Source organism: Ambystoma mexicanum, chromosome 9 (genome assembly GCF_040938575.1).
Source record: "Ambystoma mexicanum isolate Mex_15411 chromosome 9, UKY_AmexF1_1, whole genome shotgun sequence".
NCBI classification, from domain to species: domain Eukaryota; kingdom Metazoa; phylum Chordata; class Amphibia; order Caudata; family Ambystomatidae; genus Ambystoma; species Ambystoma mexicanum.
The window spans coordinates 1314766730-1314791113 of NC_090931.1; the positions used below are offsets into that span (position 1 = coordinate 1314766730).

The 24384-nt window shown below is 46.9% G+C and overlaps 1 protein-coding gene across 3 annotated transcripts in view; it reads left to right on the forward strand.

The window, feature by feature from the left end:
• HSPBAP1 (HSPB1 associated protein 1) overlaps nucleotides 1–24384 on the forward strand; it is a 1532307-nt gene that overhangs the window by 14174 nt on the left and 1493749 nt on the right. Inside the window, exon 1 of one of the 3 annotated variants that reach the window (XM_069616690.1) lies at nucleotides 22589–22771. The exons of the other annotated variants lie outside the window; for them this stretch is intronic. The gene's annotated coding sequence lies outside the window, so the exon portion shown is untranslated. Of the gene's footprint in view, nucleotides 1–22588; nucleotides 22772–24384 lie in introns of those variants that run through there. 3 annotated transcript variants of the gene reach the window in all.

A 24384-nucleotide genomic window follows, 5' to 3' on the forward strand; every position in this document is an offset into this window, starting at 1 on the left:
ATGTCTGAGAGGGCCATTTTGAACTGTGGAGTTCCTCAGGGATCCTGCCTCTCCCCCACCCTTTTCAATATTTTTATGCTCACACTGTTCGACCTATTGGATACTGATGAAACGTGTAATGCGAATTACGCAGATGATACACAGTTCCAATTTCCACTATCAGGCAAATACGCCAAAGACACTGAAACTATCAACACCACCTACAGCAAAATACATCATTGGATGTTGCTCAATGAACTAGCGCTTAATCATGCCAAAACGGAATTATCATCCTGGGTACTGGCACTAAATTGCACCAGTTGGACAAAGCCTACTCGTCCATGCAAATTGCTGACTGTCTTTTTCCAACCCTTAAAGTGAAGACTCTGGGAGTCATCTTGGACCAAGAACTCTCAATGAGTGCTCATATTACGAGTCTGGTAGCTAACTCGTATTATATTACATTTCTGGCACAGATTAGACCTTTTCTTGATGTACCAAATTGCCACGTGAGCCAGAGCAATCATCGGAAGCCAATTAGATTACTGTGCCAGTATCCTCCAAGGAGTAGGTAAAACGGAAATCAGTCGTCTCCAAGTAGTCCAAAACAACGCAGTGAGGGTTGTCGTAGGTCTTTGTAAAACCGATCACGTATCTACAGCTCGTTGATCACTGATTTGGCTGCCCAAAGCCAAGAGAGTCAGGTTCCGCAACTTGAGCATTGCTCACGCCTGCGTATATGGCAAGAGCCCTTTTGTACCTGGGGATACAGGTCAAGTGGCTGCCAGACAGGGTCTGAGATCTAATAACACAGGCCTGCTCCTAACACCCACGTCGAAACTGTCATAAGTGAAGGAGGGATGTTTTCCCTCCTCCACTTCTTATCTGTGAAACTCCTTCCCGCCTGATCTGAGGCTGTGTCCCAGCCTCTCAAGCTTTAAGAGCAAATAGAAAACCTTCTTATTTAAATAACTTTCCTTCTTGGACTTGCTCCTCTAGGCATAACGTGTGTACAAAAAGGGGGTATTGTCCTGGCTGTAGGAGTCAGAGCTAATTGCAACTTATTTATTGCAAGTCAACGTTGTAGACTATTCACTAAACTCGGTGGCACTATTTATGCATATCCTAGGGTAGGTGTACATGAAGGAGAATAATAATCCACATGTGCTAGTTTGTTTACAAGGGGAAGAGCAGCTTTTAGGGAAGAGCAGCTTTTATTAAGTAACTGTCATTCCACCCATTTAACAGACCACAATTCAAACAAATGTAAGCGGTAAGCATAGATCAAAGCCCAAAACAAATTGATGCATGAACATTCTGCATGGTTACAGTGATAGAGAAAGACACAAATACAAAGACATCTTATTGTTTCTAATACATTCTGTTATTCTCATTGTAGACCATGTTTTTAATAGCAGGTTTTGAACAAGTTCATCTAACCAAAGTCGAACTAACATAACCTTTTGTTCCTCTAAAATGAAGACCTTGGAGGGGTCTAACATAGCCAGGCTAAAGGGTGACCAAAATAATGGATCGACGTCACTGAAGTGAATCTAAACAAAGGTTTTTAAGGGGAACCTAACAACACCACAAGAGGGTGAAGGTGTCCCAGAACGTTTCAACTTTCAGTGGGTCACAGCCTTCTTCATGGAGCCAAGGAAAGGAGTCCCCTGTAGAAAATAAAGGGGCACTAAGGTTACTACATATGGTGTATAAAGAATAATGTAAAAGCATAGTGGTTAAAAAGCCATGTACATCAACATGTCATTGTCAAAGGTACAGGACCCAAATAGTTAAAGACACTATTTTACTCCTATTGGTGGTCAAGTACTGACCTTTCACCAGACTGGGTCCTAAGTGGGAGCCAGGGACTATGGATGTTTAGAATCTGGTGTATTCCTCATCTGGGATGTGGTGCATTAAACTGCAGCGAAGAGCTGGATGGAGGGAAACGGAGAAGGGCTTGATGGACCCCTGTGTTTCACCAATACCAGAGGACATAAACTGGTAACATGTGATTACATAGAAAGTGAGAGAAAGTACCTTGAGGTTGTGAAACAAAAACCCAGCATTGACATCTGTATTTTCTGGACATTAAACGTACTGGAAATGCATGCTGGAGGGGTCTAGCGCGCGGTGAAGGAGCTGTGCTGCATGAGTCTGTGAGATCGAAAAAGAAAACCAGAATGATTGGTACGTGGGCGTCCACAGTCACAGCAGGGTGTTAAAGGTAGTACGCCAAGGGGGTAGTAAGACAAGGGGGACCCAGGAGAGGCTACTGGGGCCCTCCACAGTTTCAGCCAATGCCTCCTTTCAACTACCCACGGTGGCGGGCACCGAACCACAACAGGAGACGGAGGAGTTATTAGAAATAATACCTATCTTTAACCTTTCAGGGATTGCACTCACCGAAGAGGAGAAGTCTCTATCCAAAGGACTGTCATTTGTCCCAACAAACCATACGGATTGGTTCCGACTTGACCAAGAACTCACTAACTTTTATAGAACTATCAGAAGAAAGATCTTCTTCCATGATAAAAAAGCCCTTTGGTACCTGAAGATTCAGGGCTGAGGAAAAAATCCGACTTCTTCCAGAACGACAATGAGATGCCGGCATCTGTTCTTGCCTTCGAGAAATGCATTAAACAAGAAATAAAAAAAGTACAGCATGCTACTTCACATAAAAGAAACAATCTCAATCATGGTGAACAGAAAGCATTGAAACTAATGTCTGAGAACACTTCCATTGTCATGAAAGCAGCAGACAAGGGAGGTGGAGTTGTAGTGCAGAGCAGAGATCAATATAAGCAAATGGTGCTGGTACTCTTAAATAATGAGGACAACTATAAAAAAAACTGCGCAAAGATCCTACTGCAGAAATAAAAATAAGAATTAGAGACAACAGAATTCGCTATAGCCAATAACAGGATCTCTGAAAAAGAGGAAATCTTGTTGAACAACTCAGAAGGGCGGACCCCTGCATTTTACGCTCTATCGAAACTCCACAAGAACCAGACAACGCCACCAGGATGACCCATAGTGTCGGGATGTGGTTCAATACTGGAACCTATCGGGAAGTTCATTGACTACTTCTTAAAACCTCTGAGTCGGGAAACACTGACATACCTGCGAGACACTATGTCAACCATCAATAAATTTGAACGTCAACCCTTTAATCCATCTGAAGACAGACTAGTCACTATGGATATTAACAGCCTCTACACCAATATCCCCCAAGATTCAGCGGTGGAATGTATCGGGCACCACCTTACGCATCATATGAGACAAACAAGAGTCCCGACCAACTTTATAGTTGAGCTGTTGGAACTAGCGCTTACAAACAATTTTTTCCAATTTGAAGAGAGCTTCTATTTACAAATCCGTGGGACAGCTATGGGGGCAGCATTTGCCCCGAGTATGGCCATCATCTTCATGGCAGAATATGAATATAACAATGTACTGAACACACGCAATGCATTTCTTGACAACATAGTGCTTTGGCACAGATACATTGATGATATTATCTTTATCTGGAAAGGGGAGAACAATACCCTCATGGACTTCTTCGACTGGATCAATCATTGTATGGAAGAGATAAAATTCACCATCAATAGCAGCAATACCAGTATCAACTTCTTGGATTTGACTATGAGACCCAAAAACAATCAATTGGAATGCACCATGTTTAAAAAGGAGACCGACCGCAATACAGTACTTCACTACAAAAGCAACCATCCGTGTAATCTGAGAAATAACCTCCCATATGGCCAGTTTTTACGAGTCCGTAGAAACTACACAGAGCTCTCCGAATTTAAAAAGAATGCGTCAGCCCTGGAAGACAAGTTGAAAGCTAGAGGCTACCCTAAAAACTGCTTAGAGACACCCATAAGAGGGCTAGATTTACGCCTAGAGAAGCTCTACTCTTACCTAAAGTCCATGACACCCAGGAAGATAACATCATGGTTTGCGTCACCACATTTGGACCTAGTACTACTAAACTTAAAGGACTAATAAGAGAATTCTGGCCACTTATTCAACTCAGCTTACCTGATGAACCCATGCCAAGAATGGCATTGAAGAGATCTAAAAATTTGAAGAACATGCTCACCCATGCCAGGATGAGCAAAAAGACTACCAGATCCTTGTTATGGAACCTGAGAGAAATCAATGGGCACCATCCTTGTGGAAATTGCACAGCATGCAAACAGACTAAAAAAATGACCTCCTTCCACATAGGCAGAAAGGAGTGGAAATTAAGGCACTTTTCAAATTGCAAATCAAGCAACGTGATCTACATCATTGAATGCCCCTGTGGTTTACGATATGTGGGGCAGACATCGAGACCGGTACATAAAAGTATTGGGGAACACTGGTCCCGTATTCGGTGCAAAACCATCATGGCACCACTGGTACCACACTTCCTTGAATTTCAACATGGCCCAGATAATTTCGTATGGTGGGTTGCAGACAAAGTACACAACACCAGTAACATCACAAATTCCCTTAACTTTAAAGAGTCATGGTCGATGTACAAACTCCAGGCCACAACTACGGGTCTTAATGAGGCACAATCCCAGAGCCACTCTTAATGGCCCCTCTCACTCTGTATCTTCGAGCCTGCATTGCCAGGCCACACACCGTGTACCCTGTCCTCTAGCGCCTCCCTCACAGTGGAACACGTACCTCCCAGCGGCACCTAAAGCAGGACTTTTCCTCTGCCGTAGCTCACGCCGGCATTAGGAGATGAGCTCCTTTCTCCCGTGTAGCATTTGGTTGCCATGACTCCGCTTCCATAACGCATGCACGAAGGCGCAGCATTCCCTTTACTGCACCTGCGCATTAACATTCTGTGGAACACAGCTCCATTCTAGGATCCAGCTAGCTCCCGAATAGACGCATAGCGGCTCTTGAACGGCAGGTACAGAAACCCCCAACCCCCCCCCCCCCCCAACCACTCCCACTTTTTTTCCCCCTTTTTTTGTCCGCCTGCGAGTGAGGGGCTTACTACCTTCAACACCCTGCTGTGACTATGGACGCCTGCGGACCAAACATTCGGTTTTTCTTTTTCAATCTCGGACTCATGCAGCACCGCTCTTTCACCGCGCACTAGACCCCTCAGCACACATTTCCAGTACGTTTAATGCCCAGAAAATACAGATGTCAATCCAGCTCTTCGCTGCAGTTTAATGCACCACATCCCAGATGAGGAATACACCAGATTCTAAACATCCATAGCCCCTGGCTCCCACTTAGGACCCAGTCCGGTGAAAGGTCAGTACTTGACCACCAATAGGAGTAAACTAGTGTTTTTAACTATTTGGGTCCTGTACCTTTGACAATGACATGTTAATGTACATGGCTTTTTAACCACTATGCTTTTACATTATTCTTTATACACCATATATGGTAACCTTAGTTCCCCTTTAGTTTCTACAGCAGACTCCTTTCCTTGGCTCCATGAAGAAGGCTGTGACCCACTGAAAGCCGAAACGTCCTGGGACACCTTCACCCTTTTGTGGTGTTGTTGGGTCCCCTTAAAAACCTTAGTTTAGATTCACTTCAGTGACGTCGATCCATTATTTTGGTCACCCTTTAGCCTGGCTATGTTAGACCGCTCCAAGGTCTTCATTTTAGAGGAACAATAGGTTATGTTAGTTCAACTTTGGTTAGATGAACTTGTTCAAAACCTGCTATTAAAAAACATGGTCTACAATGTGAAGAACAGAATGTATTAGAAGCAATAAGATGTCTTTGTATTTGTGTCTCTCTCTATCACGGTAACCATGCAACATGTTCATGCATCAATTTGTTTTGGGCTTTGATCTATGCTTACCACTTACATTTGTTTGCATTGTGGTCTGTTAAATGGGTGGAATGACAGTTACTTAATAAAAGCTGCTCTTCCCCTTGTAAACAAACTAGCACATGTGGATTATTATTCTCCTTCATGTACACCTACCCTAGGATATGCATAAATAGTGCCACCGAAGGGTAGTGAATACTCTACAACGTTGACTTGCAATAAATAAGTTGCAATTAGCTCTGACTCCTACAGCCAGGACAATACCCCCTTTTTGTACACATGTATTTATAGCCCTTAGTCCTGGGTCTGTGTTGGGCTCTCCCTCCTGTGTATACACTCCTCTAGGCATAACACCTGCTTATTTGTTGTGCGTCCTGTTTTAGGGCTCTCGTGCCTCTGGGCTGTCTCCAACGCTGTAGAAATAAAATAAATAAATAGGTTTCTGATATGGCTGTCCATATGTCATTGGAACAAAGAGTATTTAATGCGCGAGAGGATGCCCAAACAAGTTTTTGAAAACATGGGGCAGATGGGAGGAAGTAAGCTGAGCTAAAGGAGTGAGGGTTTCAGGGTAGTCTCTTGATTTGCTTTCTTACTGTATATCTTCTTTGTGTCTTGTCTGTGCTGTACTCATTTTTTTTACGTTTGAAACCCATAAAAGAAATCATTGCAAATTGGTGATTGCTGAGGGGGCTGCCCCATAGGGTTAAAGGTGTGACGGACATTAAGAAAGACGAAAAAGAATGAGAGGTGTGAAAGATATGCAAGGGACAGTTCAGAGTTGGAGAGGGGCATTGAAAAGACGAGAGTTGCAAAAGGTTAGCAATAGGAAAGACGTGGTGAGCATTGATTGCAAGGAAGTGGTGCCCAAAGGGGTGAAGAATCTCTGAGAAATAGTGGATATTTCGAGATTTGGACTTGGAAAAGGAAGGTGCCCAAAACGGCGAAGAAGGCAAGGAAGAGTAAAGAGTGGAAATGAGAATACAGCGACTAATAGAGGTTAAGAAGGGTGAAGGAACTGGATGAAAGGGATGGGGAGCTAGTACATAGATTGATGTAGGAAGTGGAGGTGTGGAGAGCAGGAGGATAAGAACAAAAGGAGAATTTGGTGCAGGAATTAAGACGAGATAAAGAAGAAATCGGGGAATGTGATTTCAAGAGGAGTGTGACTGTCTCCTACCTAAACCTGGGGACCAGTAGAGAGATGGTCAAAGGGATTGAGGGCCGACCGAGCAAGTGGATGCTGAACGAGGTATATGGGGATCCCAGACCACCCCCAAATTGGTACCCATACAGAGGCAGGGAGCAGTCGCAGAAGAACATGCACCCCCACCACTACTCCAGATTCACCCGTGACTATCAAAAGGGCAGTCACATCTGTCCTTACAAGCTATCATCTCTACAGACGTTATGGGGCATTCTTAAACACCATCATTCCTACAGACATCCATGACCACCAAGTCACAGTTACAGGCAGTGCTTTAAGCGGGATTGGAAATCGAGGGTGGGGGGGGGCCTAGTTAGGGGAATTGTACGATCAGACCGAAAAAAAAAGGTCTGACTGTACAACGAGACGGAAAATGCATATCGCCAAAGACCCGAACACCAAAAGTTCGAACCTTTGGTGGCGTGCATTGTAGGTAAGTAAAACATTATTTTTTAAAACGTGGCTGCAGAGGTGTCTCCCGCAACACCCCGCTCACTACATAGTGAGCGGGTTGTTGCGGGGGACAGCCCGGCAGCACACCTGAGGGAAGAAAAAAAAACAGGGGTTGCGGGGGAAACCCCTGCAGCTGCCCGTTAAAAAAAATAAAAGGTCCCTGCGGCACCGGTTCCTGATCACAGAAGTGAAAGGGAACTAGCGCCGCAGGGACACAGCGTGAAGAAAAGGTAAGTAGGGTATGTTTTTGTTGGGGGTGTGTTGAGGGTGTGGGTGGGGTGTGTTGTGGGCAGTGGCGTCGCCAGAAATCAAATTTAGGAGGGGCACAGAGGGGGCCAAAGACAAAAGTAGGGGGGCACAGACAAAAGTAGGGGGAGAACATGGTCACTGAACGTCTTATGTAGGGGAACACAAGGGGGAGGCACAGGGTTTCACAGGGGGGGCGGCCCCACCAGACCTCCCCCTAGCGACACCACTGGTTGTGGGTATGTAGTGATTTGCAGTGTTTGTTCGCATGGGAAATGTGCAAACCTTTGGTGGTGCGTACATTTCCCATGCAAAGTTTTCCGTCAGACTTTTTCGTGATGGAAAAATCACGCAGATCCTAGTTAGGGGGTGTGGCCTAAGGACATGCCCCCTAACGAGAGCTACACCTCTATTAAATGCGGCGGGGGTTGGCTGGTAAACATTGGAGATGGGGTACACTGGCATTATTACCTTTTGAACAGTGGCGTCGCCAGGAATCAAATTTTGGAGGGGCACAGAGGGGGCCAAAGTAAAAGTAAGGGTGGCACAGGGAAAAGTGGGTCCGGGGGGGGTACCTGTGAAAGGTAATGGGTGACATCACAAGCACTCCTGCACCGAGGATTTTTGCACACCAACTACCCACATCCCACTGCATCTCTCCTCCCATCAGAATACAGGCACAAAACCATTCAGTGACTAACGGCCCATCATTGGCAGTTTTGTGCGCTACATTCTGATGGGAGGGGGCTCTAAGCTGCTCTGCACACTATGGAGGTCGCTGTGCAGAAGCTAGGCAGGAACACTGGAGCAGGGGCTCGTACTCATGTTCACCAATGCCAGAATGCATAACAAGATAACTGCTAGCTTTGAAACAAAAGGAGAGTATTTGCTGTGTGATATGCAGACATTGTCCTTAGTGAGTGTCACAAATAACACCACGAACAGAGAACACGGTCACTGCTCGCCTTAGGTGGGGGGGGGGGGGCACAAGGGAGGGCCAAGGATTTCAGAGGGGCACCACAGGCTACCTCAGCCCCCCCCACAGCCCTCTAGCAACACCACTGCCTTTGAAGCACCCATCCCCTCCTTTTAAACAAAAGAAGGGGCTGGGAGCACCAAAAGGTGTGACACCAGTGTGCCCCAGCTCACACGCAGCAGGCATCCCTTTCATTCAAGGAGCCAGCTTTAACCACGGGCTCCTTGAATGAAAGGTTTGTACTTGAAACGGGAGGAGGGCTTGAGGGCCCAGTCTCTCCTTTTGTTCATGCTGGGTGATGTCTAGTTAGTTACTCAAAACAAAAGGGGAGCTGGGCAGTCCAGCCCAGCCCACCTACTTTTTTTTTTTAATTTATTGAATATAGTTGAAATTACATCAACTTTTTCAATTTATAAGAAATAGAAAAATCCATAAACATCAAATCCAAGTAGAAATAAGGAAATAAGATTAATAAAAATTCACAAAATGCTAAAATATCATCATACAAATTTATCGGAAAGAGATAAGCAAAGGACTTTTTAATTCTTTTTTTTTTAACTTCATTCCATATTCAAGGCTTTAAAAAAATTGATGGTTGCAATTCTTATGCTCATACATTCAGTGGCTGCTAAGGCGATCCATCTATTTCTAGGATCAATTTGTGCAAAATACGCAAAGTGGTTAACAAAGTGCAATTTTCTTAAAGTGGAAAGTGCAGGACAGTTCAATAATAAGTGTTGTAGAGTTTCTACAATCGTTATATTTTTGCAAAACCTACACCAGATGAGGTCAGAGGGAATTTGCTTTCTTCTTTTTTTAACCTCATGGGTGGGCCAGATATTAAACCGCAAACGAAGAATGGCCGTTCTTATAGCAGCAGATGGTGCCAAGCGTAAATAAGCAGCAGTGTCTTTATAACGCTTGGGTCCAAAGATTGTAGAGTCAGTCTTTGTAGGTTAAACACTGAGTTCTAGTGTCAATCCAGTCCATCATATACACCTTCTTCTTTGCTTGCTCCGGATGAAATACAAGAAGCTCAAGTGATATGTCAGCGTTCGCCATGATTGATAACATTTTTGTAGACCAATGTCTCGGAAATTCTTCTACGGAGCTAAGCAAATAGCTAGAGATGGAAGATAGTGTGGAATTATCACATGTGGATAACAAGCATTTGCGAAATAAGGCACATAGACGCCACTTGTATAAGGCAGTTAAAGACGTTAATCCCAATTCATAGCGTATCAGCACACCAGGAATACACTGTGGAAGATGTAAAGTTGCACGCCAAAACTTAGCTTCTAATAAATTGAGAAAACCTGGGGGAACAATTAACGTTTCTAACCCATAAAGGATGGTTGCTACAACATTCTGGTTCCAATATGTGATAGCAGCTTTGATAGAGAATTTGCCATATTTGGAAACAATTACTCGTGTTTGACAGATTGCCGTGACTAGCTTGTGTTTAATTTTGTTCAGGTGCGAGTCTAGCGTTGGACAACCATCGAAAATTAGGCCCAAGTAAACGTAATTTGGTACCATCTTTATGGGTATTCCCTCAATTTGCCATTCTAAAAAGTGTTTGCGTAAACCTTTAGGAACATACGTGACAATTTGCGTTTTCCGAGTGTTTACTACCAGTTCATTTTCTTTAAAATAGGAACATAGTGCTGACAAGAGATTACGTAAACCACTGGGAGTTTTAGACACTAAAACAAGATCATCCGCATACCACAAGGCACAAATTGTTACACCATTCAGTTTAGGAGCATCAGTTGTTATTTTGCTAAAGATCCAGCGTACATCATTAATAAAAAAATTGAACAGGGCGGATGCTAAAATGCACCCCGGTTTCAGCCCACTAAATGTTGGAACTGGGGATGAAAGAAGACCCTCATAATTTAATCTCACATAGACCGTAGTGTGTGAATGGAGGGCAAAAATGATATCAATAAGAGTTGGAGGACAATCCGCTTTGAGTAACTTTTTGAGTAAATGTTTTGGTCTTGAGACCGAATCAAAAGCGGAGTGGAGATCCACAAACGCAAAATATCTGGCTTGTCTCTTATTAAATGCTTGTTGTCTTATAGCATTTAAAGCAATTAAATTGATGCCAGTACCTAAACCAGCGACAAAACCAGTTTGTGCTGGGTCACGTTGATTTGCTTTATTTGACCAAACATTAAAATCTCTTCACACCAAACTGGAGAATATTTTGCCTGGAACATCCAGTAGCGTTATTGGACGATAGCTTTTAGGGTCCATTCAATCGCCTTTTTTATAGCTCGGAATGATCACAGAAGAGCACCATGAATCAGGAATGTTTTTGGTTTGTATAATGTGGTGAAAAGCATTGTTCAAGATTAGTGCCCATTCTGTTATATTTTGTTTGAGCATTAAATTAGTAAGTCCATCCAGGCCTGCTGCTCTAGACGATGAAGATAATTTTTTTTTTGAAAATCGATTTTATTAGGTTTCCTTTGTGCATTGCGTGATTACATTATTACATTGCATTTATTAATGTAAGTTAACATATAGAAAAAACCAAACGCAACACACCCCTTACCCCTCCCTCCTTTTCCCTCCCCCCACCCCCCTTCAGTTCGAGCGTTCATGGCATAGGTAGTTACTTGCGCAACGGGCTCTCTTAGCGATAGAGGCGTCAGTGCATTGTGCGTGTGGCACGTCAAAGTCATGCTGATCAAACGGGTTCGGTTCACAACCAGGTCCTTGGGCCATGGTCCCGTGTCCTTGGAGAGGAGGGGGATCCCTCAGCTCAACCACCAGGTCCTAGACCACTCGGCCGTATTTGTCAAAAAAGGGGAGCCAGATTTCCTCGATGTTGGACTTGGACTCATCAAGCAGGTGTGTGAGGAACTCCATGTCGTAGATGGCTCTTACTTTGGTCACCCAGGTTTTTTCCCCTGGCATTTTCGGGTGTTTCCATTTCTGTGCCAGGCAGCATCTAGCTGCTACCAGCATCACCTGGAGCATGTGGTCTTGAGTGCTATCCCGGTCCTCCCCGTTGCTAATCCCGAAAAGGAGGAGCCAAGGACAGGAAGCCCGTTCGATCCCATCCACCCCTTTGATCCAGGCCCGCACCTTGTCCCAGTATTTCTGAACCACTGGGCATCCCCACCACATGTGGATATAGTCACCTCTTTCTGTCTTACATTTCCAACAGTGTGGGTCATATCCTGGCCGCATTCTAGCTATCCTTTGCGGGGGGTAGTGCCATCTGTGTAGTATCTTGAGGGCCTGATGGCGATATTGGAGGGAGGATGTGGACCGATTAGCCCGTCTACACATCTCTGTCCATCTCTCGTCATCGATTTCCTCGCCTAGGTCCCTACCCCATTGCGTGCGTGCCGGTGGTGGGTCTCGGGGGATAGAGAATTGAAAGAGCTTGTATAGGCGAGAGATTGTCCCCTTAGAACCCTTTGCGGTCAGAAGGAGCTTTTCAAAGTCTGTGAGTTCCCTCCTGAGGGTATCGCCCCAAGATGGCTCGGTGAGGACACCCTTGAGCTGAAGATAACGAAACGGGGAAAGCGTACCTATTCCCAGGGCTTCCTCGAGGTCCTTTAAGGGGAGGAAGGAGCCCCCCACCCACAATTGGCCGGTCCTACCAAGGCCCGCCTCGAACCACGTCTGGTAAGCTGCTGGTTCCGCTATTTTGGCCAGGAAAGGGGGGGCCCATATACAGCTCAAGAGGGAGGGCCATGTCGTGAGCCATCTGTAATAACCTCCCTCCTTCCATAGAGACCACAATACTTTCAGGATCGGGTGGTTCAAGACTGTTCTAGGGATCGTACTCCTTGGGACCCAGAGCCATTCCTCTAGTGTGACGGGCGCCAGGGGCCTATTATCCATGGCTACCCACTGTTTTTTCGTTCCCGGTGTGAAGTGATCAACCAGGATCCTCAACTGGGATGCCCTATAGTACGTCTCGAGGTCGGGGTAGCCCACCCCCCCATCCTCCTTGGTCCTAGTCAATACCTCATACGAAATCCTGTGTTTTTTGCCCTGCCAGAGGAATCTAAGGAGGATTCGTTTTGTTTCATCGAAAAAGGCCTTAGGGACCTGCACCGGGAGCATTTGGAAGAGAAACAGGAATTTTGGGAGAATCACCATTTTTATGAGATTAAGGCGTGCCATCCATGAGAGACCCGTTCCCGCCCACCTTTCTATGTCTCTCCTGATTGCTGACCAGAGGGGGGGGAAGTTGGCCCCATACAGGTCTTCAAGGCTACGTGTGATTTGGACTCCCAAGTAACGGAACCCCTCATCGTTCCGCTTGAAGGGGAGGCCCTCCACAAAGGCCACCTCTATGTCCGGCAGGTTCCCTCCCATAAATGCCACCGATTTGTCCAGGTTGACTTTGTACCCCGATAGTTCTCCATACCTTGTGAGGCCCTGCAGTAGCCGAGGGATTGTATGGGACGGTCTAGTAACGTAGAGCAGGGCGTCGTCCGCAAAGAGGCAGATTTTGCAGTGCATATCCCCCATCTGCACACCACTGATGGCCATGTCATTGCGGATCGAGATTGCCCACGGTTCCATCACCAATGCGTAGATTAACGGGGACAGGGGGCATCCCTGCCTCGTACCACGTTCAAGGGGAAATTCTCTAGATTCAATCCCATTTGCCACCACTCTGGCCGAAGGGGAGGAGTAGAGCGCGGATATCCATCCCAACCACCTTGGCCCCATCCCCACCGACATGAGAACCTCCCTCATGAAAGCCCAACTGACCCTGTCAAAGGCCTTCTCCGCGTCGAGAGCCAGTAGGAGTGTGCCTTCGTTTCTGGCCTCGGTTGTGGCTAGTATATGAAGTGTTTTCCTTAGATTATCGGAACCCTGTCTATTAAGGACAAATCCCGCCTGGTCTGGATGTATCAGGCGTGGGAGGGAATTTTCCAGTCTGGAGGCCAGGATCCTAGCAAAAATCTTGGCGTCTACGTTGAGAAGTGAGATGGGTCTGTAGGACCCACAGACCGCCCGGTCCTTACCAGGTTTGGGTATGACAGTGATGAGGGCCTGTAAGAAAGTCGGTGGGATTGTGTCGTTGCCCCTAATTTGATTGAACAATTTAGTCAGGGGCTTCACTAGGGTGGATTGGGTCTGTTTATAAAAATCCGCTGTGTAGCCGTCAAGGCCTGGAGCTTTCCCGGCCTTCAGTCTCTTAATGGCTCCCTCCACCTCCTCCTCTAGGATTTCCCCTTCGAGGGCCTCTAAGTCTTGGTCGGTCAGTTTGGGGAGGGGATGTTCTGCCAGGTAGGAGGCAATATCCTCCTGTGATTCACCCACTTTCCTGGAATAGAGTTTGCTGTAGTAATCAGCAAAACATTCCGTCACTTCCTGCCGGTTCCCATGAATTCTGCCTTCCTCGTCGGCTAGCTGGGTAATCCCTCTCTCCGCTCTACACCCCCTCGACCTCTGTGCCAGTAGAGTGCCTACCCTGTCGCCCTGTTCATAGTATCTCTGTCTGGTATATCGCATCCTCTTAACCACCTCACCTATGAGAACCGTGTGGAGCTCCTGTCTTTTGCCCTGCATCTCGTCCAATAGTGCCCTCCGGTCTACCCCCGGGACGCCCAGTCTGGCCCGCAGGATCTGTAACTCCGCTCGGAGTCTGCTCTCGATCAGGCCCCTTTCCCTTTTACGCCTCGAGCCCTCCGCTATGAGGAGACCTCTGAAGGTGGCCTTCCCCGCTTCCCATACCGTGGACATGTCCGTCTCCCCGGTGTCGTTTATCTCGAAGTAGGCCAGCATTTCTTGTTTCATGAAATCCCGGAATACTGGGTCCCTAAGGAGCGTGTCGTTACACCGCCATCGAGCCAATCTCGGGGCGATGGGCAGGGACCAGTTAGCTACAAGTAGTTCGTGGTCCGACCACGTTATGGTCTCGACCTTTGGTTGGGTTACCGCCCCATCCCCCTCCTCTGAGGCCAGCAGAAGGTCAATTCTGGTGTAGGTGCAGTGTGGGGGAGAAAAGAATGTGTAACAACCCTGGGCCGGGTACGCCTTGCGCCAAACGTCTACCCAGTAGTGATCCCTCAGGAGGTTTTGCAAAGCCAGGTTGTCCTTAGTGATCCCCTTGGGTGTCCCACCTCTAGCGGACCACCAATCCAGTTGGGGGTCGGCTATGAGATTAAAATCCCCCCCGAGAATCATGGCCCCCTCGGCCCATTCATCCATGACGCCAAAGATCCGTGTGAGGAACTCTACTTGACCCGAGTTGGGTGCGTATACAGTGGCAAAAGTGACTCGTTGCCCCTCGCAAAGCCCCTTAACGCCTAGGAATCGACCCCCAAATCCTCTCTTGGTTTCCACCCCCGTGAGTTGGAGAGCCCTTCCCAGGAGAATGCCCACCCCCTCCTTCTTGGAGGTCGGATGTGAAGCCCAGTAATTGCTGCCGATATCTTTCCCCTTGATTCTGGACTCTCTCCCACGCTTGTAATGTGTTTCCTGTAGGAATAGGACCGTCAGGTGTTGTTTACGGAACATATTACCCGTGAGGGACCTTTTATTTTGAGAGTTTAGACCCTTGACATTCAACGTGCCCACCTTCCCTTCAATCATTGTCATCATTCCGGGCGTGCATTTTGAACCCCTCGTGGTGATTGAATTTTAGAGCCCATTGCCAAGCGTAGTCCTGTGGTTTGAACTGAATTTCCCCCTGAACCCCTCTAACTACCCCGTTGTCCCTCCTACACCCTTCCCCCTTATTCCAAACCCCCCTCCCTGTGCCCTCCCTCCCCCCGCCCCTCCCTTGAAACATAAGGCGTCCGTCCACTTTCCCCAACATATGTTGGGGTTGGTCAACGAACCACCAAGGACTCTAACCCCAGCCCCGGGGTTTTCGTGTGTTTGGAGAGTCCCAGATCGCAAACTTGATTCAGGTCGGCCCCTGCAGGCCTTCGGTAGACATGGCCGAGATAGAATTCTGGGACCCGGAGCCCCCCCCGGCCACCAACCCATAACCCGAACCTCAGACATGGGGCAACACAAATAAACAGTTAACTTTTTAACAAAACGCTCTGCCGTCCCATAGTCCAGCGGGCTAAACACAGCGCCGCCGCGGCGTCCATTCAGGGCAGTTCGTGGGCCCAGGGCCTCCATCGCCCGCACCCCGAATCATCTCTCACCTCGTGATTTTCTCCACCTCCAATCGAACGCTATTATCATGAATTTGGGTGGTCTTCCAGATTCGTCGACGGGTGTCTGGTTTTCCGAAACTTTCGGGCCCCCTTGACCTTAGATTTCCCGCTGTGATTTCCTAGTCTGTCGGGGCCCCTGGGGGGGTCCCGTGGTCCTCCTTCCTGGGCGCCCGAGTGGCCCGCCTGGTCGCTCACCAGATCCTCCGTGGCTCTCCGTATGTCTTCCTCCGTCACCAGGTGGTGCTTCTCACCTAGCCACTCAAACTCCAGGTAGAAGGGGTGCCCCCACCGATATCGAACCCCTTTTACCTGCAACCATCTTGTAAGTGTGCCACATTTCCTCCTCATTGACAGGGTTAGGGCCGATAGATCTTGAAAGATGGATACCTTCGAGTCGCCGTACTGTATGATGCCAAGATGTCTCGCCTTCTCCAGGATTCTGACCTTGTCCCTGTAGTAGTGCAGCCGAACCAGGACCGAGCGTGGACCTCTGCCTCCCCCCCCTGCTCGGTGCACCCTGTCGAAATTGATCGTCCCCACGCCCTCTGTTCCCAGGGCGATCCTCACGATGTCGTGCACTTTGCCTTCGAGACCTTGTGTGGACTCGCCCTCGGATTCCACCAGGCCAAAAATTCGGAGGTTGTTCCTCCTCTCCCTGTTCTCCATGTCATCAACCTTAAGCCGAAGCTCTTCTTCACGCCTTTCCATGTCTCGGAGTCTCATGTCCATTTGGGTTTCGAGGAGTGTTACTGAGAGTTGATTATTTTCGACACCCTCCACGCGGTCTTCTAGGGTGGTGACTTTGGTGGTGAGGTCGGCCAGTTTGGCCCCCATGTCTGTCCTCATCCCTCGTATCTCCTCCAGAATCGTTTGGATGTTGTTCTGGATAGCCCCCAGGTCTGGGGGTGGGGGAGTGGGGCTACCGGTGGCCATGGCACTTTCTTTGGCAACGAACTGGTATTTCTGCAGGTTTTCTTTCCAGTGCATGGAAGGTTCGTGCCGGCCACTTATCAGCGGGCGCCGCCTTTTCGTCGACTGGGGAGCCGGGAAGGGGCGGTTGAGTTGGTCCTTTAGTGGAGGGTTCCCGGCAAGTCAACTGGGGGGTCCCCAAGGTCTTACAACGCTGTCGGTGTATTCCACGTAGTCCTTGGTGTCCTTGGTGCCCTTATTCCGGCCCCGTCGTTGCTCCGCGGGTGAGTGGGTGGCCCTCAACAGATCGAATTCTGAGGCCGTGGAGGGGGCTGGTGGACTTGGGCCTCCCTGTGTGTCTCTTTAGGCGTGGGGCCCCCGAGCACCGCGGGCCATCTCGGCGAGTGTTGTGATGGTGGGGGGGGCGTGCTCCCGCGTCGGCCCCCTTGCAGTTCCGTAGCTCCCAGGACCGGCGGATGGTCCTCTCCAGGTCGGGCCGGGCTTCGGGTATCAGAAGCGCCTGGGCGCAGAGGGCCGCCCCGGCGTGTGCTCCCTGGGCGAGCGTACGGCTTTCCTCGGGTCGGGGCCCTGGGTCAAGCGGTGGGCCGTGGAAGATGTCCAGGGGAGGAAGCGCCGTGGGCCCTCCTTCTCGGGCCTATTCGTGGGCGGCGCGGCTCGCGTTGCTTCGTGCGTTGCTCCGCGCCAGGTCGTGGGGGAGGGGCAGCTGATGCCGCCTCGGTCCGTGTAACTCCTCACAGGAGCGTCGGATCGGGACCAGAGCCGGGTCCAGGTGGGGGCTACAGGCCCCAACGTCTTTTGGTGGGGGTCGCGTAGCATGGGACCCTCGTTCCGCCGGTAAATCGCAGTTCACCCGGGGCTGGGTGCGGAGCTCGACGTTCAGGCGTCCATCCTGCCCGCGCCCCCTGGTGGCCTCCCGATGAAGATAATTTAATAAAATCTTGAATAATAGATCTTGTACAGTGCAAAGCCCACCCATTTATAGAGCTGCTGTTGTACTTATAGCAAGTCATCTTGGAGTCGTCGTATAGAGTAGAAAAATGTGTGACCTACACCGATTCAGATACTCCATTGAGTTGTACATGACCTTGGGGTGATGTTACATTTGTTCAACAACTCCCAAACCAAGGCAGAATTTTTGCTACGACAAGCTACCAAAAAGTGTTCGCTATCTATTTGATACATGGTTGCTCGCCTCATGCGAACCCAATTTCGATATCTCGATGTAGCAACCTTAACTGCCTTAATTTGATCAATCATGGGGAGTTTGCAATGATTTCTGATCTCTCTTCTGTAAGCCTTCTTTCTTTCACAGAGAGCTAGATCAAACCCATGCACATGTCTTTTAGCTAATTTACTATGAATGGGGTAAAGATTCGCGAAAGTGCTTAACACATCTATATACGAACCAGTCTTATGTAACCGTTGATTGTCTAGAATAGCACCATTCAGAGCTAGTAATTTATTAACAGACCATTTGAAGCAGTTTTTGCCATTATTGACAGATACAGGCTGATTATAGTAAAATGCAATTTTCAATTTCAACCGTCCAAAATAGTGCTAAAAGATGGTGATCACTGGATGACTGTTTTACTATGATAAATTTGGTGGTATTCATGAAGATGCTATCGGACATAAAGATGTAAGCAATCGTGGATTTTGAGTTGCCTCTCTCCCAGGTGTACATTGGGGGAATGTCACCTATAATCGCACCATTTGCCATCTTTAAGTCATGATCTTCCATAAAGGAGATCCATTTTGCACCCTCACGATTCTTATTCCTTATGTGCGAATCAAAGCAAGAAAGGTTCAAATCGCCCATAAGTAAGATTCCAAAGATATTATTTTGTGCAGAAATGTACTCGAAGAGAAGAGAAAGCGCATCATAAAAGCTGTCATCATTGATTCCCACCGGATTCCTGTAAAGATTAATAAGTGCGTATATCTGTGAGTTGAAGGAGATTTTAACAAATTGCATAAATTTATTTGGTGCTTTCCAGGGGGATATCTTTAAACCCTTACTCACTTTCACTGCAACTAACAGTCCAGCTGTAGGTCTACCTTTATCAGCTTGAACTGCTGGCAGCAGACTAATCTCATGGTCATCCCATATAGGGGGATTTACTAGCCACGTTTCTTGCAAGGCCACTATGTCATAAGTGTTCAACTGGTTGATTAAAGTCCACTGCAGATGAGAATAGCCTCTGGTATTCCAGCTAGCAAGCGAAAGTTCAGTAATGGGAATAACTGCTCGTGGTTATGAGTGAGAATTACTGGATGCTCTGGGATCTAATGGAGATTCTTTAGTAAAAAAATTGCAGGCACATGACGGTGCAAGAGTAGTACCTACAATAGATTTATTACCATCAATCTCCTTGGAATGCTGACGTGCTGGATCTTGGGCTAGTAAAATGCCAAGATTGAATAAATCCATTCTGGCGTTCCACAAAGTATTACGAACGATTCCAGACTTTATCCAGAGTCTAACAATGGAAAGATTCTTGCCACAAAGGAACTCAACTTGATCCAAATCAGTGGAAGATATGGCGTCCAAACCCTCTATATCTCCAAATTTATTTAAAACACTATCATGACATAAGTCGTACTTTGGAAAGGACCCATCGCGACACTTCAAAATTAAAGTATGGAATAGATTGAGTTTCTTTGAAAATGCAATGCTATCGTCATTTATGTAAGGTTTAGTGCCACCATTACGTAAATCAGAATTTCTCTTATTGTTTTGTTTTGGAGGATCTTGAGGACAATTCCTATTACAGTGAGATGGTTTGGGATTCATACAATTATCTGTTCTGATTGTAAGAAATGAAGCTTCATTTTGGGTATTGTGAAAGGGGTTATGTGTTTGAAGGGATTGATCAATGGCATATGAAGCTTCGGGCAACACCTCAGAAATTTTTTTTAGTAAAGAGTCTACTGCGGCTCTTAATGAGCTTAAACGATCTTCAACTCCCACTGTAGAAGCGGCAGAGGAAGGTAACTTACTAGCACCTGTATTGATGACACCGCATTGAGTAGATAATGTTGTTTGTAGAACAGGAAGGGATTGTTTTATTTGTATATTATCAGGCTTAGATGTTAACAGATGTACCAACTCATTCAAGGGATCATACATAAGAGGCGACATAGGAACCTCCTTTAAAGCAACTTGAGAAGATGGAAAATTGGCTGGCAAGGCTTTAACAACAGGGGATTTGCCGGCCGTAGCGACTAATTCGCTATTCGTAATCACATCGCAGATATCTGGAGGGGCAGCAGCACTGCGAACAGCAATTTCCGTCACCGCCAGAGCTTTTCTATTTCTTTGTGTAGCTTTGGTTGAGACAGATTTTGTTTTTTTGTTGTTCACTAGTAAGGATCCAATTCTTTGTGAGTTTTGGTTGACGCCCCCCCTGATGTTTACAGGCTGCAGGTGGAACATCACTCTTCACAGGAGAAGCAACACTGATCCAGGACTCATTGTTTTTTGAAGTCACAATTTCCTCCACACATTCAATCGGACGGATAATATTAGAAAATTATGGCAATACTGAGGTAGTAGTCAGAGGGTTTCGAGTCAAACTTTCTAAATGTGAGAGACGTTGCGTAATGGGTACCCCAGAGTGTTCATTTAAACCTTGATAAAATAACAAATGAGATTCAAGATGGACTACTCTTTGTTCCAGGTTTCCTAATGAAAGACTTTTAGAGCATTTAAGTGAGGTGTCTTTCATCCAATCACTTATATGGTCTAGCTTAACAGTTTGTACAGCTATCATCTGGTCTAAAGAGTCAAAAAGCTTAAATAGAGTGGACATAGTAGTGTTAATGGCCCCCAAAGTGATTTCTAATAAGGCAGGATTAGCCGAGGGAGCAAAAGATTGTTGTTTCCTGTCAGTAGTTTGACAGCGGCGGGGGGTAGGATGTAAAAAAGACACCTCCTCATCCAGTCTTATTGAATCCATGGAGCACGGTTGTGCATAGCCAGTCATTATTGAAGCTTTTGAACTTTCTAAATCCCTGCATTCAGGAGAATTTTGACAGGGAGGTGATATGGATTTATTTGGACTGACATGTCCCACGTCTTCGATAATTACTGAGGCCAACAAGACGTTCTTAGTCGGAATATCTCGTGCTAGATTATGGCTTTCAATTGTCGTGTCTTCAATATGAAGAGTCGACTCTTCTAAAACAGTAGCAAAGGTTTGAACGGGTTTAATAGGTTTAATAGGAGAATGAGGTACAGTTAATAAAGTTTGATCCGAAATAGTAGAACTCAAAGGGAGAGTGGGAGCCTCATTGTTAAGGGTAGGATATTGATTTGGAGTTACACTACCTGGACAACAATTAGGTAGCGGTGGATTCGAAGAAACCTTCACAAGAGATGCCAAGTCAATCGGATCAGACATTGCTATACCACCTGACTTTATCTCATAAAATTTACGAATGTCATGTTGAGTGGGAGTTTTATTAATTGGGGTTAAAATAATATTTTTCTTAGAAATACGAGTTTGACTTTTGGTCTTTTCCTGTGATTTTGGGATATTTTGGTTCACGGGCGTCTTGCAAAGCAGAGCTAGATCCGGTAGATTAGGCATTGAACTTGGAGAGGTAACCATGGGGTCTCTAGTGATCTCCGATGGCATACCTGTTTTCAGGGTAAACATGAAATGATTATATCATATCGTTAAAGATTAATACAGTTTTCTCCTTTGATAAAATGCAGGGCACCAAACTCAAATATTAATAGCAATAAGAACTGATAAAATTTCAAACACTCATCAATTCGGGATTTAAGCGATTTATGTTAGTAGGTGCAGCGGCAATAAACAGTACCTGAGGCAGTATGGTAAAATGCCAACATCCGCCAAACAGCCGCACAACAGCCGGTGGGCTTATCGCCACAAGGGTGGTTCTGGCGCAGCTTTGAGTGCGCTGCCGGGTCACGTGATCGCCCACGTGATGTGGGCTAACTCCGCCTCCACCAGGAAGCGGAACGGTGCAGGCAAGAGCAAAGCTCGCAGTGCCTATAGCGTTTTGGAAGCAGGTCCAAAGTTCCTGAGAGCAGAGAGGGATGACAGGAGTCCGCTCCTGTAGCACGCCAAATTCTGGTGGGCAGAAGCAAATACCCACCTACTGTTTCGACTACATAGACAACAGGTAGCCCACACTGCACGGTTACGCCCGCGACTTGCAGCTGTCAGTACTTTGGTTGCCTTTTCTTTTTTCTAAACCGAAGTGCTGGCACCTGCAGGCAGCTTATGTAACTGTGCAGCCTCTACACAGGCTGCCTGAGGTGTCAGCTGGCTGGGGCTAGTCGGGGTGGGCCCCGACTCGGGAGCCTTTTCTGGAGACTGACACGGCCCAGCCCCAGCCGGCCACGGGCCACTCAAAGCACTGGTTATAGGTACCCTCACACCCATAACCCCAACCTTTCTACAGACACCTAATGAACAACCGGGCAAGATGGGCTGTGAAGAACTATTGAAAATGTCGCTTCCCTTTAGGTCACCCCCCCTCAGAGAGCCATTCCAGTTCCTTAGGCAGACTCAAACACTCAGCATAGCAAATAGAAATGTCCCATTTAATGAAACCAACTTGAAAGCCACCAGCGAGGGGCAAGTACACTTGGTCTTTGCCGGCATCGGGCCGCACGACTGCACGTGAATGGGGAGCGTGAATACTTTTCAAGTCCCCATTTCCTCCCCTGCAGCTCTCCTCCAATGAGAGGAGTGTGCGTGTGAGCACACCTTCCCCACGCCCCCCGCAACAGGCCGGCGAAAGAGAAGTAGGGCGACAGTGTTATTTGTTTACATTAGTCCTACTTCTATGTCTGTCATGTTACTTTTTTATTTTAAATCTGGTCACCGTAGCCACGCGGTTCCAAAATACTGCACAAAGTGTGTTGTAGGAGAGAAGAGCAAAATAAAGTCCATCCTCGCGCTCTGGTAACAGTCTCGAGAGTTACAAATTTGAAATTCTCCCATGTTATAAAAGCACCAGACAGCTTCCTGGGTTTACCAGAGGTAAGACTTTTTTTAATTCATATACCAGGCTAACGGAAAGGAATGGTGACCGAGCTTGAAATACGCCCAGTCAACCACCTCGTAGACCACAATATCCAATCATAAAATAACCCAGGTGCTTCGCCTTCACGGGGGCTGCCCCTCCTCATTCGCGTAAAGGCACGGATCAGCTACTATCAGTTTAGTATTCCTGCATATATTGTGGTTTCCTCGGGCACCCGAACAGCATGCAAACAGAGTTGTAAAATACTCCATCTCTGAAGATCTGCAGAGAGTGTGGGGAATCGCAACACAAGCCCAATAGGATTTGGCATGGCAACCCAGGAACTAGAGGAAGAAATGAGGAGCAACAATTGTAACCTATATCAGAAGGCAGGCCCCCTCCCCCACATTGTTCTCTTGCACCCGAAGTAGCAATAACGTCCTGTATCCGGCGCAAAAGACCAACTAAAAATATGTTGTGGAAAAGCACCCTCCTTTCATTCCGTGGTCTGTCACCAGGGGACTTGCGAAAGGGGACGCCCAAAAAGTAAATCCACACACAATGTGGGCCCCTTGATACTCCACCAAGGGGCTGCAGTCTTGGCCACTGCTGTCTGTTCTGTGACCCGTGGGGTAACGGGACACCTCCTGCCTGGGCCACGACCCTTCATGGAGTAATGGGGAGCCCACTGCGTGTGGGTTCGCCACATGGCACAGGAGAGTAGCCACAATTTCGCTCTGCACTGGGGCAAACGGCCAAAGTCAATGAGGCCTGTTAAATGCAGGGGAGCAGCACGCCCTTAACGAGATCCGTGCTCTGGCGATGTTTGCGAGGTGCCGTACCTGGTGTCCTATTGCTCTGATGCGCCTTCCTGCTCAGCCACATATCCATGTAGGCACACACAAGTACTCAAAACCAATAAGGGGCGCCAGTAACTGGCTCGCAACAATACGGCATATACAAAGAAATTGTGGAGTTAAAACCCTTACATCATTTTATGAGCCGTGAATAGCAATAGTTTATAAGCTGTAGGCAGGATCACTGACATCTAAAGTTATTACACAAGTGTTAATAATACACATCACTATCAGCGCTTTGGCGTAAAGCGCTATATAAACCAAATAAATACAAATACAAGTAATTCATATTTATTTCAGATCAAGATTAAAAAAAACTAGTTTCAGAAATATCTAGCTCCCTATTCATAAAAACCGTACTTTTTTTGGATTAAATCAATAGATGTATTTGATAGAAAATTACAATCATTGACACCCTTCGTGTGACCCATGTAGTCAACATCAAGCAACCTAAAAACGTTTTCATATCTGGGCGCAAAATGTGCAGTTGCCACTACCATTGCCTAGTGATATTTGACTTGGCGAGTAAGAAATGGTTTGCTGTGTTTATTTATCGAATTGAGGTGGCAAGTTCGTTTTTATGGCTGGCTAGTGGCTTGCAACTTTATTTTGTTTGCCCTCTGATCATATACACAGTGACCGTCTCCATTCCATATTTTAAGTGATGTCTTCACTTCCATCTATCATGAAAACCCTACATGCGCATGTTTCAGTCCTTCTTTGCGATTACTGCTTGACAATGTTGTATACTTCAATTAATGCGAATTCTGTCA